General features: G+C 48.1%; 2 protein-coding genes and 1 long non-coding RNA gene across 9 annotated transcripts in view; 2 read left to right on the forward strand and 1 right to left on the reverse strand.

Moving 5' to 3' along the window:
• LOC140418206 (uncharacterized) overlaps positions 1–6,968 on the forward strand; it is a 387,895-nt gene extending 380,927 nt beyond the window's left edge. For 3 of the 6 annotated variants that reach the window (XR_011944827.1, XR_011944822.1, XR_011944829.1), the window contains one exon: positions 1,218–2,262. The gene's annotated coding sequence lies outside the window, so the exon portion shown is untranslated. Of the gene's footprint in view, positions 1–1,217; positions 2,263–3,487; positions 4,143–5,163 lie in introns of those variants that run through there. The other 3 variants (XR_011944823.1, XR_011944825.1, XR_011944830.1) reach the window with 2 other exon arrangements.
• LOC140418211 (uncharacterized) overlaps positions 1–14,428 on the reverse strand; it is a 280,919-nt gene that overhangs the window by 60,972 nt on the left and 205,519 nt on the right. The window lies entirely within an intron of this gene.
• LOC140418221 (uncharacterized) overlaps positions 13,272–14,428 on the forward strand; it is a 36,349-nt gene continuing 35,192 nt past the window's right edge. For both annotated transcript variants that reach the window (XR_011944846.1, XR_011944847.1), the window contains exon 1: positions 13,272–13,300. This is a non-coding gene — a long non-coding RNA (uncharacterized lncRNA). The remainder of the gene's footprint in view (positions 13,301–14,428) is intronic.

Below are 14,428 nucleotides of genomic sequence, written 5' to 3' on the forward strand. Positions count from 1 at the left end.
CTCATCCCCTCCACCCCAGCCGGGGGTTCCGAATCGTATAACTTGCTATAAATGTCCTTAAACACCTCATTCACCCCCACTGGGTCCAGGGCCGCATTCCCACCTCTGTTCTTTACTCTCCCTATCTGCCTGGCTGCCTCCCTTTTCCTCAGCTGGTGCGCTAACATTCTGTTGGCCTTTTCCCCAAACTCATACACCGCTCCCCTTGCCTTCCTCAGTTGCTCCACTGCTTTCCCTGTAGATAACAGCCCAAACCTCATCTGTAACCTCTGCCGCTCCTTCAATAACCCCCCGTCCGGGGCTTCCGCATATCTCCTATCCACCTGGAGTATCTCCCTAACCAACCTATCCCTCCCTGATCCTTCCACCTTTTCTCTACGGGCCCGTATCAAAATTAATTCCCCTCTAACCGCTGTCTTCAGAGCTTCCCACACCGCTGCTGCCGAGACTTCCCCTGTATCATTTATTTCCAGATTGTTCTGGATGGACTTGCTCACCCGCCCACAGACCTCCTCATCTGCGAATAGTCCCACATCCAACCTCCATAACGGACGCTGCCCTCTCTCCATACTAACCCGTAGATCCACCCAATGTGTGGCTGATCCTACAGAGCAGAAGGAGGCCATTCGGCCCATCGAGTCTGCACTGATTCTCTGAAAGGACACCCTGCCTAGGCCCACACCCCTACCCTGTCCCTGTGACCCCATAGCCCCACCTAACCTACACATCCCTGGACATTAAGGGGCAATTTATCAAGGCCAATCCAAGTAACTTGTTCTTCTTTGGATTGTTGGAGGAAACCGAGCACCGGGTGGAAACCCACGCAGACACGGGGAGACAGTGCATACTCTACACAGACAGTCACCATGGCCGGAATTGAACCCGGGCCCCTGGCGCTGTGAGGCAGCAGTGCTAATCACTGTGCCACCAGAAGCATAGTTTCTTTATCAATATTACTGTTTATGAAGCTCAAGATCGAATTTGTTTTGCCAACTACTCTCTTAATATGTCTTGTCGATATACAAAATCCCTCTTCAGCTCTTTCTCTCTCCTCCCAAAGAGGCCAGTTGGGTTTTGATGACAACCCAGCAGTTTTCCTGGTCATTTGTTTCCAGTGCTGGCCCCACAAGTGACCAGATTCATTCAGCTCATTTTCACAACCTGCTTTTGTGTTTTTGTGGGTTCTCTCTCACTCCCTATTTTCTGTTTCCAATCAGTTTCACCGGGTGTTCGAAGGTGAGGCTTCCAAGTCCGGAAACTCAAACCAAGCATCACATCAGGATCTGACCGAGTCCTCTATTTATCATATCCTGAATATAAGCAGATTTTGAACATGGAAGGAAAAAGCATCATTCACAGTGGGGTGAAACCATACACGTGTTGTGTGTGTGGACGAGGATTCAGTCGATCATCAGGCCTCACAAGCCACAAATGTAGTCACACTGAGGAGAAACCGTGGAAATGTGGGGACTGTGGGAAAGGATTCACTTCCCCATCCAAGCTGGAAACTCATCGGCGCAGTCACACTGGGGATAGACCATTCACCTGCTCCAAGTGTGGGAAGGGATTTGCTCATTCATCGAACCTGCTGAGACACCAGCGACTTCACACTGGGGAGAAACCATTCACCTGCTCAGAGTGTGGGAAGGGATTCACTCAGTCATCTGCTCTGTCCACACATCAACGAGTTCACTCCAGGGAGAGACCATTTACCTGCTCAGTGTGTGGGAAGGGATTTACAATTTCAGCCAACCTGCTGAGACACCAACAAGTTCACACTGATGAGAGACCATTTCAGTGTCCAGACTGCGAGAAGTGTTATAAAAGTTCTGGGGAACTGATGTGCCATCAACGTGTTCACACTGACGAGAGACCGTTTAGGTGCTCTAACTGTGGGACGGGGTTCAGACACTCATCCCAGCTCACTGTACATCAGCGAATTCACACTGGGGAGAGGCCATTCGCCTGTTTAAAGTGTAGGAAGGGATTCACTCAGTTATCTGCCCTTCAGAACCATCAGCGAATTCACACTGGGGAAAGACCGTTTACCTGCTCTCAGTGTGGAAAGGGATTCACCACTTCATACCACCTGCTGACACACCAACGAGGCCACAAGTAACCACAGTGATTGGATTTTGCTGTTACTCACATTCAGGACTGAACCATGTTCATTTGGGTGTCTTTCTCTTTATGACAAACTCCAGCCCATTTACAGGAGCTAATATTCTGCGTAAAAGTCAAATAAATTAGATTTGTGTTAGATATGCAGTGTGCTGAAACTTTTTAATTACTCTGACTCAAGTTAGTTCCTTTTGAAGTACTCTCGCTCTCCCCTGTCTCTTCCATCCTCAGCTCCAACAAGATGTGTGAGGAGCTTGTGGAGCTTCTTTGTGACTGAGATTGAGTAAATCCGATCAGCTGCCTCTGCTGCTTCCCTCCCTTCCACGAGCCCACCGGACCAAACTGTCTCTAAATTTCATCCTTTCCCGAGCACTGAACCCACATCTTTCTCTAGTTTCTCTCCCATCTCTCCTCATGCCCTCTCAGAGCTCATCTTGTCCATGAGACCCAGCTCCTGCTCCATCGACCCTATTCCCACTGAGCTACTGATCAGCCAACTTCCCTGTGTCCATGGATATTGTCAACATTTCTCTCTCTTCAGGTACTGTCCCTCTGTCCTTCAAATCTGCCATCATCACCCCCTCCTCAATAAAACAAACCCTTGACCCTGCCATCCTTACAAATTACTGCCCCATCTTCAGCCTCCCTCGCCTCTCCAAACTCTTTGAACATGTTGTCACCTCCCAAATCCTTGCCCATCTTTCCCAGAACTCCCATGTTTGAATCTTTCAAACAGGTCTCTGCCCTGTCACAGTAATGAAATATGTTCATACGACCAGAAGACAAGGGTGGCAGCACTGTCATTATCGAGAGACAACAATACCTTCTGGAGACAGACAGACAACTAAACAACACAAATCACAACACACAGCTACCTAGACCCATACACCCGAGACAGGAAGAAGAATTGGAGACGGACTGGAAGAACTCAAAGACTCCAGACACATTAACCAAAAACAACAGGTAGAACTAAGGAAGTTCTACCTGCTCCCTAAAATACCCAAACACATGGACAGTACGAGGGAAATAGCACCAGACAAACCCATCAGATCAAACTGAGAGAGAAAATCCGACAGAATCATAGAATTTACAGTGCAGAAGGAGGCCATTTGGGCCATCGAGCCTGCACCGACCCTTGGAAAGAGCACCCTACTTCAGTCTATGCCTCCACCCTGTCCCCGTAACCCAACTAACCTTTTTTTGGATACTGAGGGGCAATTTAGCATAGCCAATCCACTTAACCTGCACATCTTTGGACGGTGGAGAAAACTGGAGCACCCAGAGGGAACACACAGACTGTGGGAACACACAGACTGTGCAAACTCCACACAGTCACCTAAGGCTGGAATTGAACCCAGGTCAGGGGATCAGGGGTTATGGGGAGAAGACAGGAGAATGGGGATGAGGAAATATGAGCCATGATTGAATGGCGGAGCAGATTCGATGGGCCAAGTGGCCTAATTCTCCTCCTATGTCTTATGGTCTTATAGGTCGCTGGCGCTATGATGCAGCAGTGCTAACCACTGTGCCACATCTGTGGCGAGAGAAACAGAGTTAATGTTTGTTGTTGCTTGTTGTAACAGTTCTGTAGAACAGTCAATGGAATCTTAAAAAGTCCATTGAAGTGAAAAGAAGTAGAAAGAAAGTGTTAGAGGTTTGACACAGGAAGAAGTTTTAATCTGTGGGAAGCTCAATCTACATTCACAAAGTTTGCAGTCTGATTGGCTGGAGGACCAGTGTCCATCCGGTCCACCAAATCTTCCCATTGGTTAACACCACTCAGACAGGAAATGAGGTTTTGGAACCCGCTCCTACGTGGCCAATGGAAAGAACTCAAAATGATGCAGAGACTCAGCACGAAGTCTTACAACACCAGGTTAAAGTCCAACAGGTTTGTTTCGATGTCACTAGCTTTCGGAGCGCTGCTCCTTCCTCAGGTGAATGAAGAGGTCTGTTCCAGAAACACATATATAGACAAATTCAAAGATGCCACACAATGCTTGGAATGCGAGCATTAGCAGGTGATTAAATCTTTACAGATCCAGAGATGGGGTAACCCCAGGTTAAAGAGGTGTGAATTGTACCAAGCCAGGACAGTTGGTAGGATTTCGCAGGCCAGATGGTGGGGGATGAATGTAATGCGACATGAATCCCAGGTCCCGGTTGAGGCCGCACTCATGTGTGCGGAACTTGGCTATAAGTTTCTGCTCGGCGATTCTGCGTTGTCGCGTTGTCGAGAGTCTCAGTCAATGAGGTAGATCGGGATCAGCCCCGCCCCTCATTCACTCAAATTGGTTGGAGGATCAGCCACTCCCGCTAGGTCCTCCAATGCTGCCCCCTCTTCCTATTGGTCTGCAGCTGCCGTCAATCACACCCAGGGCATTGTGATGCGGAGCATGCGCAGTGTGGCTGCTGGACATGGATTTCGGCGCTTGTTTGTCCTGGAGAAGCGAAGTCAGCGACAGGCGGTGGGTGGGAGGATTTGGAAACACTTTGTGGATCCACAAACCCTTCACAATCATTGTCAGCTCCCTGGTTTGCAGCTACGGGGTTTCTCCCTCCCTCCCGGGAACAGGCCCAGGTTAATGGGCACCATCCTGCTTCAGACACTGGAGGATGGTTCACATCACAGGACAGGGGAGGGGGACAAGAAATATGTGCTCACACTTTGCACTCAAATCAATGAGGACTCTGATCTCCGGCAAGGAAGGAAACCCTGGCAGGTGGGCGGGGACGATGCACAAACACCCGCTGGAGGCCCCAAACCCCCAATAAGACCCATTGATTTTATTATCAGTCTGCAGACAGGACCTGGCGAACTGAACCCAGGCAGAGGAGAGGGAGGGAGAAAACGGAGTGGAGGAAAGAAATGGTGCAGATGGTGAGATGGGTTTGGATTTCAGCCCAGGGAGTGTGTGGGGGACGGGGATTTACAGCTTTGGGGGAACAAGAGAGAAAAGATGTTCCAGATAAACTAGAATTGTCTGTTCAGAATTTATATCCTGGACTGACAGTGATGACCTTTGTAAACTCTTTTTACAGGATATTGGAAGTGGAGGATTGGCCGACAGAAAACTCAAAACAAACTTCACATCGAGCTCTCACAGAATCACTCAATCCATTACAACCTCAACATCATCAAAATTTGAACGTGGAAGGTGAAATGTTTGTCTGTTCTGTCTCTGGGAAAAGATTTCAAGCATCAGTGACTGGAAAAGCGGCGAGACGCACATAACACCCGGGTGTGAGTGTTCCTGTGAAGTGACTGTGGAAAGAGCTTTAACCAGGTACGCAGTCTGAAAAAACATCACCATTCACAGTGGGGAGAAACTGTACACGTGTTCTGTGTGTCTTCGAAGCTTCAACTGATCTCCAACCTGGAGAGACACACGGACATGAGTACCATGGAGAAACCATGGAAATGTGAAGATTGTGGTAAAGTATTCAATTATCCATCCTTGCTGGAAAACCACCGACGCATTCACACTGGAGAGAAACCATTTACTTGCTCTGTGTGTGGAAAGGGATTTACTCAGTTATCCTGCTTCCAGTCACACCAACAAACCCACACCGAAGAGAGGCCGTTCAGCTGCACCTCCTGTGGAAAGAGGTTCAGGTCTTCATCCAATCTCATTGCACATCAACGGGTTCACTCTGGGAAGAAACCATTCACCTGCTCTGTGTGTGGTAAGGAATACACTCACCCATCGAACCTGCTGATACACCAGCGAACTCACACAGGGGAGAGGCCATTCACCTGTTCCGACTGTGGGAAGGGATTCACCAAGTCCTTTAACCTAGTGATACGCCAACGCACTCACACTGGGGAAAGGCCGTTCACCTGCTCAGTGTGTGGGAAGGGATTCACTCAGCCATCTAACCTGCTGACACACCAGCGAGTTCATAAGTAACTGCAGGGGTTGGATTCATTAGTTTCGCTGGTGTTAATCACAGCCAGGATTGTTAGTCTGATAATATTTGGTTTGCTCCTGCTGATGTTAACAAATCGTATAAATGGCTGGCATTTAAATACCTTCAGACATGTCACTGATCTTTGGGGCTGTGATGTCCCTTTTTGAAAGCATCGTCTGTGATCTTTTCCTTTCGTTCAAGAACGCCTCCACCTGGAAGTTCACCTCCAAGTCACTCACCATCTCCACTTGGAATTATATCGACATTCCTTCACTGCAGCTGGATCAAAACCTTGGAATTCCCTTCCTAACATGGTTGGACTGCAGCGGCTCAGGAAGGCAGCTCACCACCATCTTTTCAAGGGCAATTAGGGATGGACAATAAATGCTGACCTAGCCAGCGACACCCACATCCCATGAAGGATTTTTTCTTAAGAATCACCAAGAACTCATTCACAAAATTATGAACTTTCAGTTCAATACTAAATTGATATTTCACAGAGTCTCTTGTCAACTCTACATGGCCGCCCATTGCCATCTGTACCGGCAGCCTGGTCACAGAGCTCGAATCACTTCACTCCGCTGTGTTGGTAGTTTTCAAATCAATGGTTTTAACGTAACCCAACTATTTTCAGGTTAATTCACTTCAGAGTCATTGTCATGAAAGGTTAAAATGCCATTTTGTACACGAGTAGATGTCAGGCCAAATATAAATCAGCAGACCATTAAGTTAACCAATTATTGTTTGACACATTGGCTAATTAGAGATTAGAAAAATTGAGCTGAGGGGATAAAACTAATGTTTTGATGAACCATTTTGTTAACATGTTACAACATTTTGGGATTATTACTTCATGTCTTTCGTCTGCTCAACTGAGGAAAGTTGTAAGAAGTCTGTTTAATTGTTAAAGATAAACTTCTCTGTCAATTACTGTTCATTCAACTTTGTTTTTTATCTTTCAACTTGTAACCCTTTTAAAAAAAAAAATTTAGCGTACGGAATTATTTTTTTCCAATTAAGGGGCAATTTACTGTGGCCAATTCACCTACCCTGCACAGATTTTTGGATTGTGGGGGTGAGACCCACGCAGACACGGGGAGAATGTGCAAACTCCAGACGGACAGTGACCCGGGGCCGGGATCGAACCCAGGTCCTCGGCGTCATGAGGCAGCAGTGCTAACCACTGTGCCATCATGCTGCCCCCAACGTGTTACCTTTTAATGGTTTAAAAATATTTTGAATTTACCATTTAAAGTGATCATTCTGTCAGATAGTTAAATCTTGTATAACCTGATTTAATTGAAAGTTGGGGATTTATTGCAAACAATCTGTACCCATAAGTCAACTTCAAAATGTAAATGTTACCTGGATTTGGTGTCTCGGCGTAAGCCGCACCTGGATTTGGTGTCTCGGCGTAAGTGGGCCCTGGATTTGGTGTCTCGGTGTAAGTGGTCCCTGCATTTGGTGTCTCGGCGTAAGTGGTCCCTGGATTTGGTGTCTCGGCGTACGTGGTCCCTGGATTTGGTGTCTCGGTGTAAGTGGCCCTTGGATTTGGTGTCTCAGTGTAAATGGACCCTGGATTTGCTGTCTCAGTGTGAGTGGTCCCTGGATTTGCTGTGTCAGAGTAAGTGATGTCTGGCTTTGGGGTCCCAGTACAAGTGGGCCCAGCTCTGCTTCCAACCCAGTCTCTCATCTTTCATTAATTTCAATTGAATGGAAACTGACTGCAGGAACCTGTCAACATTTGAAAGAAATTTACAAATGATTTGAGAATTTCTGACAGTTGGGATTTTTCTCTTTTCTGTCCATTCGAGGTGTTTGATAACAGACTTTCTCCTGTGAATATCCAGCTGGAGTTTTGGGCCCTGATCTCTTTCCTTGTTCATCTTGTTGACTTTAACCATTGAATCTTGTGGTTCAGAGACCAGAGAATCAAACTCCCAACAACAGATTGTCTGTTACTGACTTTATTAACAGTTCTGCAATAATACAGAGAGAGTAGAGTTACTTGTTCTGGGAAACAGAGATAATAGAGATTCAGAGCTCCCATTTCTCAGCTCTGATCTAACAAGCTGCAGCTACACTGATGATACTTATATTTAACTTTTTCACTACATTTGTGATCTGACCCTTTCAAACCCTCACCATAAGGATATCTTTGTTCTGAGTGTGAGTACAAGGCTGTGTTTCTGTCACACACACAGATATCATTTCCTTGGTTCACATTTCCACACAGAGACCAGCTCTTTACACATCCCCTTCCACCCAACTGCAGCAATATGAGCAAGGATGTGAGGCACAAAAATATTCACCCACATTTCAGAACAGCAAAGGTTCCACTGGAACAGAAATTCAGTCATTTTCTATTACAGGCAAAATACAGAGCAGTACAGGAGCACACTGACAGTGTAACACAGTCTCATCAGTCTGCAGACTCCTGTTAAATACAGAGCAGTACAGGAGCACACTGACAGTGCAACAGAGTCTCATCAGTTTGCAGGCTCCTGTTAAATACAGAGCAGTACAGGAGCACACTGACAGTGTAACACAGTCTCATCAGTCTGCAGGCTCCTGTTAAATACAGAGCAGTACAGGAGCACACTGACAGTGTAACACAGTCTCATCAGTCTGCAGACTCCTGTTAAATACAGAGCAGTACAGGAGCACACTGACAGTGTAACACAGTCTCATCAGCCTGCAGGCTCCTGTTAAATACAGAGCAGTACAGGAGCACACTGACAGTGTAACACAGTCTCATGAGCGGCATGGTAGGACAGTGGTTAGCACTGCTGCTTCACAACGTCAGTGTCCCAGGTTTGATTCCCGGCTTGGGTCACTGTGCGGAATCTGCACGTTCTCCCCGTGTCTGTGTGGGCTTCCTCCGGGTGCACTTGCTTCCTCCCACAAGTCCCGAAAGACATGCTGTTCGGTGAATTGGACATTCTGAATTCTCGCTCAGTGTACCTGAGCAGGTGCCGGAATGTGGCGACTCAGGGCTTTTCACAGTAACTTCATTGCAGTGTTAATGTAAGCCTACTTGTGACAATAATAAAGATTATGATTATCATCAGTCTGCAAGATATGGAGAGCTGGGAATTGTCCACAAGAGTGACTGAAGCTGTGAGATCTGAAATAATGTAGGATTAGAAAAGAGAAAAGTGCCCAAAAATGAAGCAGTCCGCAACAGGACATCAATTAATCTCCTCTTACATTGGAGAAAAATGGAACATAACACTGTGTATTTGCTCAACAGCTGACCAAGCTGACATTCATCTAGAATTAAAAAGAAATAGATTTAAAGTACCCAACTCATTTTTTTCCAATTAAGGGTAATTTAGCGTGGCCAGTCCACCTACCCTGCACATCTTTGGTTGTGGGGGTGAGCCCCACGCAGACACAGAGCGAATGTCTTCATCTAAAATTTCAATAACCTCCAAGATGGGGCTGGAGTTTACTCTCAGCAGAAACAAACAATAAAAGTGATGAACAGCAGAATCCCACCCCTGCAATCACATGTAAACTCACCGCTCTCACAATAGGTGCTGTGGCTGAGTGAACCCTTTTCACACACAGAGGTGACCAGCCTCTCCCCAACGCAAGTGCGTTGGTGTGTCTGCACCTCACTTGTACTTCTCACATTCATAACAAGAGGTCATTTATCAATGTGAACACGTTGATGTGCAGCGAGGGTGCTTAACCGAGTCAATCCCTTCCCACACACCGAGCAGGTGAATGGCCTCTCCCCAGTGTGAACCCGCTGGTGCCTCAGCAGGGTGGATGACTGAATGAATCTCCTCCCACACACAGAGCAGGTGAATGGCCTTTTTCCAGTGTGAGTCTGCTGGTGCCTGATCAGGGTGGATGACTGAGTGAATCCTTTCCCACACATGGAGCAGGTGAACGGCCTCTCTCCAGTGTGAGTGTGAGGGTTGCATCAGGTTCTTTCTGCTTTTGAAGCTCTTCCCACAGTCAGAACATTCTAAAGGTCTCTTATTGGAGTGAGCACGCTGGTGTGACTGCAGGTGTTGTGACTGAATGAAATCTTTTCCAGACACGGAGCAGGTGAACGGCCTCTCCCGTGTGACTGGGTCGATGAGTTTCGAGATGGGATGGGTAATTGAATCCCTTCCCACAATCCCCACATTTCTCCATGGTGCCGGTGTCCTTTTGCCTCTCCAGGTTCGATGATCAGTTGAAGCCTTGTCCATACACACACCACGGCGGCGGCGGCGGGGGGGGGGGGGGGGGGGAGGGCGGCGGCGGGGGGGGGTGGCGGCGGCGGGGGGGGGGCGGCGGCGGCGGGGGGGGGCGGCGGCGGGGGGGGGGCGGCGGCGGGGGGGGCGGTGGCGGGGGGGGGCGGTGGCGGGGGGGGGGGCGGCGGCGGGGGGGGCGGCGGCGGGGGGGGGCGGCGGCGGCGGGGGGGGCAGCGGCGGGGGGGGGGCGGCGGGGATTGTGAACAAAGCAGGAGGTTGGGAGCCAGGGATGAGATGGTGGTGGAGTGGGAATGTCCCTGGGTGGGTATTACTGAGTCCCCTAGGGTAATGGTCTGAGGAGCTAGTGGAATATTCCCGGTTACCAAACAACTACATTCAATTCATAAAACAGTGAAAACTCAAATCAGTAATGGTGACCATGCAGCTATCACAGGTTGTGTTTAAACTGATCTGGTTCACTAATGGCCTTTAAGAAATCTGCCAACCCTACCTGGTCTGACCTACATGTGACTCCAGAGCCACAGCAGTAAATCTGCCCTCTGAAATAGACCAGCAAGCCATTCAGTTCAAGAGCAATTCGGGATCGGCAACAAATAAGGGGGCAGCATGGCAGCATTGTGGATAGCACAATTACTGCACAGCTCCAGGGTCCCAGTTTTGATTCCGGCTTGGGTCACTGTCTGTGTGGAGTCTGCACATCCTCCCGGTGTCTGCGTGGGTTTCCTCCCACAGTCCAAAGATGTGCAGGTTAGATGGATTGGCCATGCTAAAATTGTCCTTAGTGTCAAAAATTGTCCTTAGTGTTGGGTGGGTTTACTGGGTTATGGGGATAGGGTGGAGATGTGGACCTTGGGTAGGGTGCTCTTTCCAAGAGCTGGTGCAGACTCCATGGGCCGAATGGCCTCCATCTGCACGGTAAATTCTATGAAAGATAGGGGATTCACCAGGGATTGCCACAGGAATTGTCATTTATGAGAGAGAATTCCAAATGTGTCCCAGATTTTGTGTCAACAAGTGTTTCCTCATTTCACACTGAGTTCTGTGACCTGGCTACAATTTTTAGGCAATGTCCCAAGTCCTTACTCCCCAGTCAGCAGAAATCACTCCTCTCTGTCTTTGATTAAATTATGCTGTAATTTACTAAACACCAGGACGTGGAGATGCAGGTGTTGCACTGGGGTGGGCACAGTGAGAAGTCTTACAACACCAGGTTAAAGTCCAACAGATTTGTTTCGAATCACGAGCATTCAGAGCATAGCTCCTTCCTCAGCTGAGCTCCAAAAGCTAGTGATTCTAAATAAACCTGTTGGACTTTAATCTGGTGTTGCAAAACTGCTTACTGTGCCCACCCCAGTGCAACGCCTACATCTCCACATTTCATAGAATGTACAGTGCAGAAGGAGGCCATTCGGCCCATCGAGTCTGCACCGGCTCTTGGAACGAGCACCCTACCCAAGGTCCACATCTCCACCCTATCCCCATAATCCAGTAACCCCACCCAACATCATGGCCTGAAGATGAGACAAACAAGCGCCTGTCCCTGGGCATGAGCCGCACTGCGCATGCTCCACATCACAATACCCGGCGAGTGATTGACGGTAGCTTTGCACCAATAGGAAGAGGAGGTGGGACTGCAGGACCTCCACCTAATTGGAGTGAATGAGGGGCGTGGCTGCTCTCAAGTCTCCCTCATTGGCTGAGACTGCATCATTTTGAGTTCTTCCCATTAGCCACGTGCGCACGGGTTCCACGACCTCATTTCCTGTCTGAGAGGGGATGACCAACAGGAAGATTGGGAGGACGGGATGGATTCTGGTCCTTCAGCCAATCAGACTGCGGGCTGTGTGAATGAAACTGGAGCTTCACACAGAGTGAAACTTGTTCCTGTGTCAAAACGCTTCAATGGACAAAAATGTCTTATTTCGACTTCAATGGACTTTTTTAGAATCCATTGATCCTTCTACAGAACTGTTACAAGCAACAACAAACATTAACTCTGTTTCTCTCATCACAGATGTGGCACAACGATTAGCACTGCTGCCTCACAGCTCCAGTGACCAGGGTTCAATTCCGGCCTTGGATGACTGTTTGCACATTCTTCCCGTGTCTGTGTGGTTCTCTCTGGGTGCTCCAGTTTTCTCCCACGAGAATGTGTAGGCTTGGTGGATTGGCTATGCTAAATTGCTCCTTAGTGTCCAAAGGTGAAGTGGGGTTATGGGGAGAGGGTGGGGGAAGTGCACCTGGGTGGGACGCTCTTTTGTAGGGTTGGTGCAAACGCAATGGACCGAATGGCCTCCTTCTGCACTTTAAGGATTCGATGATACTACCAGACCTGTTGAGTTAATGTCGCATTTTCTGTTTTACTATATATTACACACCTTTTTAATCCACTGATTATATTTATTGAACCACTATACCATCAACCACCAGGAGCAGTGTGTTGATGTTTCAGCAATTTCAGCCTTGAGTGACTGGGTAAAGTTTGCACATTTTCCCCGTGTCTGTGTGCGTTCCCTCTGGGTGCTCCAGTTTTCTCCCACCGTCCAAAGAGTTAAGGTCGATTGGCCCCTTGGTGTCCAAATAAAGGTTAGGTGAGTTACTGGGATGGGCTTAAGTAGGGTACTCTTTCTGAGGGCCGGTACAGGCTAAATGGGCCAAATGGCCTCTTTCTGCACTGTAAATTCTATGATTCTGTTGGATTTTCTCTCCCACAGTCTTGGCCCGGTGGGTCTGTCTGGTGGTATTTCCCTGGTACTGTCCCATGTGTTTGGGTATTTTAGGAAGCAGGTAGAACTTCCTTGGTTCTACCTGTTTTCTTTGGTTAATATGTCTGGAGTCTTTGAGTTCTTCCAGTCCGTCTCCAATTCTCCTTCCTGTCTCGGGTATATTTGTCTAGGTAGCTTGGTGTTGTGATTAGTGTTGTTTAGTTGTCTGTCTGTCTACAGCAGGTATTGTTGTCTCTCGATAATGACTGTGCTGCTACCCTTGCTTCTGGTCTTATGAACATATCCGTGTTGGATCGGAGCTCCCGGATTGTCTGTCTTTCTCTCCGGGTAAGATTCTGTTTGTCTCTTGTATTTCACTGTGACAGGGCAGAGACCTGATTGAAGGGATTCAAACATGGAGTTCTGGAAAAGATGGGCAAGGATTTGGGAGGGACAACATGTTCAAAGAGTTTGGGAGGAGAGGGAGGCTGAAGATGGGGCAGTAATTTGTAAGGATGGCAGGGTCAAGGGTTTGTTTTATTGAGGAGGGGGTGATGATGGCAGATTTGAAGGACAGAGGGACAGTACCTGAAGAGAGAGAAATGTTGACAATATCCTGGGACACAGGGTAGTTGGCTGATCAGTAGCTCAGTGGGAATAGGGTTGATGGAGCAGGAGCTGGTTCTCATGGACAAGATGAGCTCTGAGAGGGCATGAGAGGAGATGAGAGAGAAACTAGAGAAAGATGTGGGTTCAGGGCTCGGGAAAGGATGAAATTTAGAGACAGTTTGGTCTGGTGGGCTCGTGGAAGGGAGGGAATCAGCAGAGGCGGCTGATCAGATTTACTCAATCTCAGTCACAAAGAAGCTCCTCACACTTCTTGTTGGAGGTGAAGATGGAAGAGACGGGAGAGCGAGATTACTTCAAAAGGAACTAACTTGTGTCAGAGTAATTAAAAAGTTTCAGCACTCTGCGTGTGTCACACAAATCTAATTTATTTGACTTTTAGCCAGAATATTAGCCCCTGTAAATGGGCTGGATTTTGTTATCAGCAGAAAGAGACCCAAATGAACATGGTTCAGTCCTGAATGTGAGGAACATCAAAATCCAATCACTATCGTTATTTGTGGCCTCGTTGGTGTTTCAGCAGGAGGGATGAAGTGGCGAATCCCTTCCTACACTTGGAACAGGTGAACGGTCTCTCCCCAGTGTGAACTCGCTGGTGCTTCTGCAAGGCGGATGACTGAGTGAATCCCTTCCCACACCAGGAGCAGGTGAATGGTCTCTCCCCAGTGTGAATTCGCTGATGTGCAGTGAGGTGAGATGATTGTCTGAACCCAGTCCCACAATGAGAGCACCTAAACTGTCTCTCGTCAGTGTGAACACGTTGATGTTGTAACAGTTCCCCAAAACGTTTAAAGCACTTCTCGCAGTCTGGACATTGAAACGGTCTCTCCCCAGTGAATTCGCTGATGC

Source organism: Scyliorhinus torazame, chromosome 5 (genome assembly GCF_047496885.1).
Source record: "Scyliorhinus torazame isolate Kashiwa2021f chromosome 5, sScyTor2.1, whole genome shotgun sequence".
In the NCBI taxonomy this organism is placed as follows: Eukaryota; Metazoa; Chordata; class Chondrichthyes; order Carcharhiniformes; family Scyliorhinidae; genus Scyliorhinus; species Scyliorhinus torazame.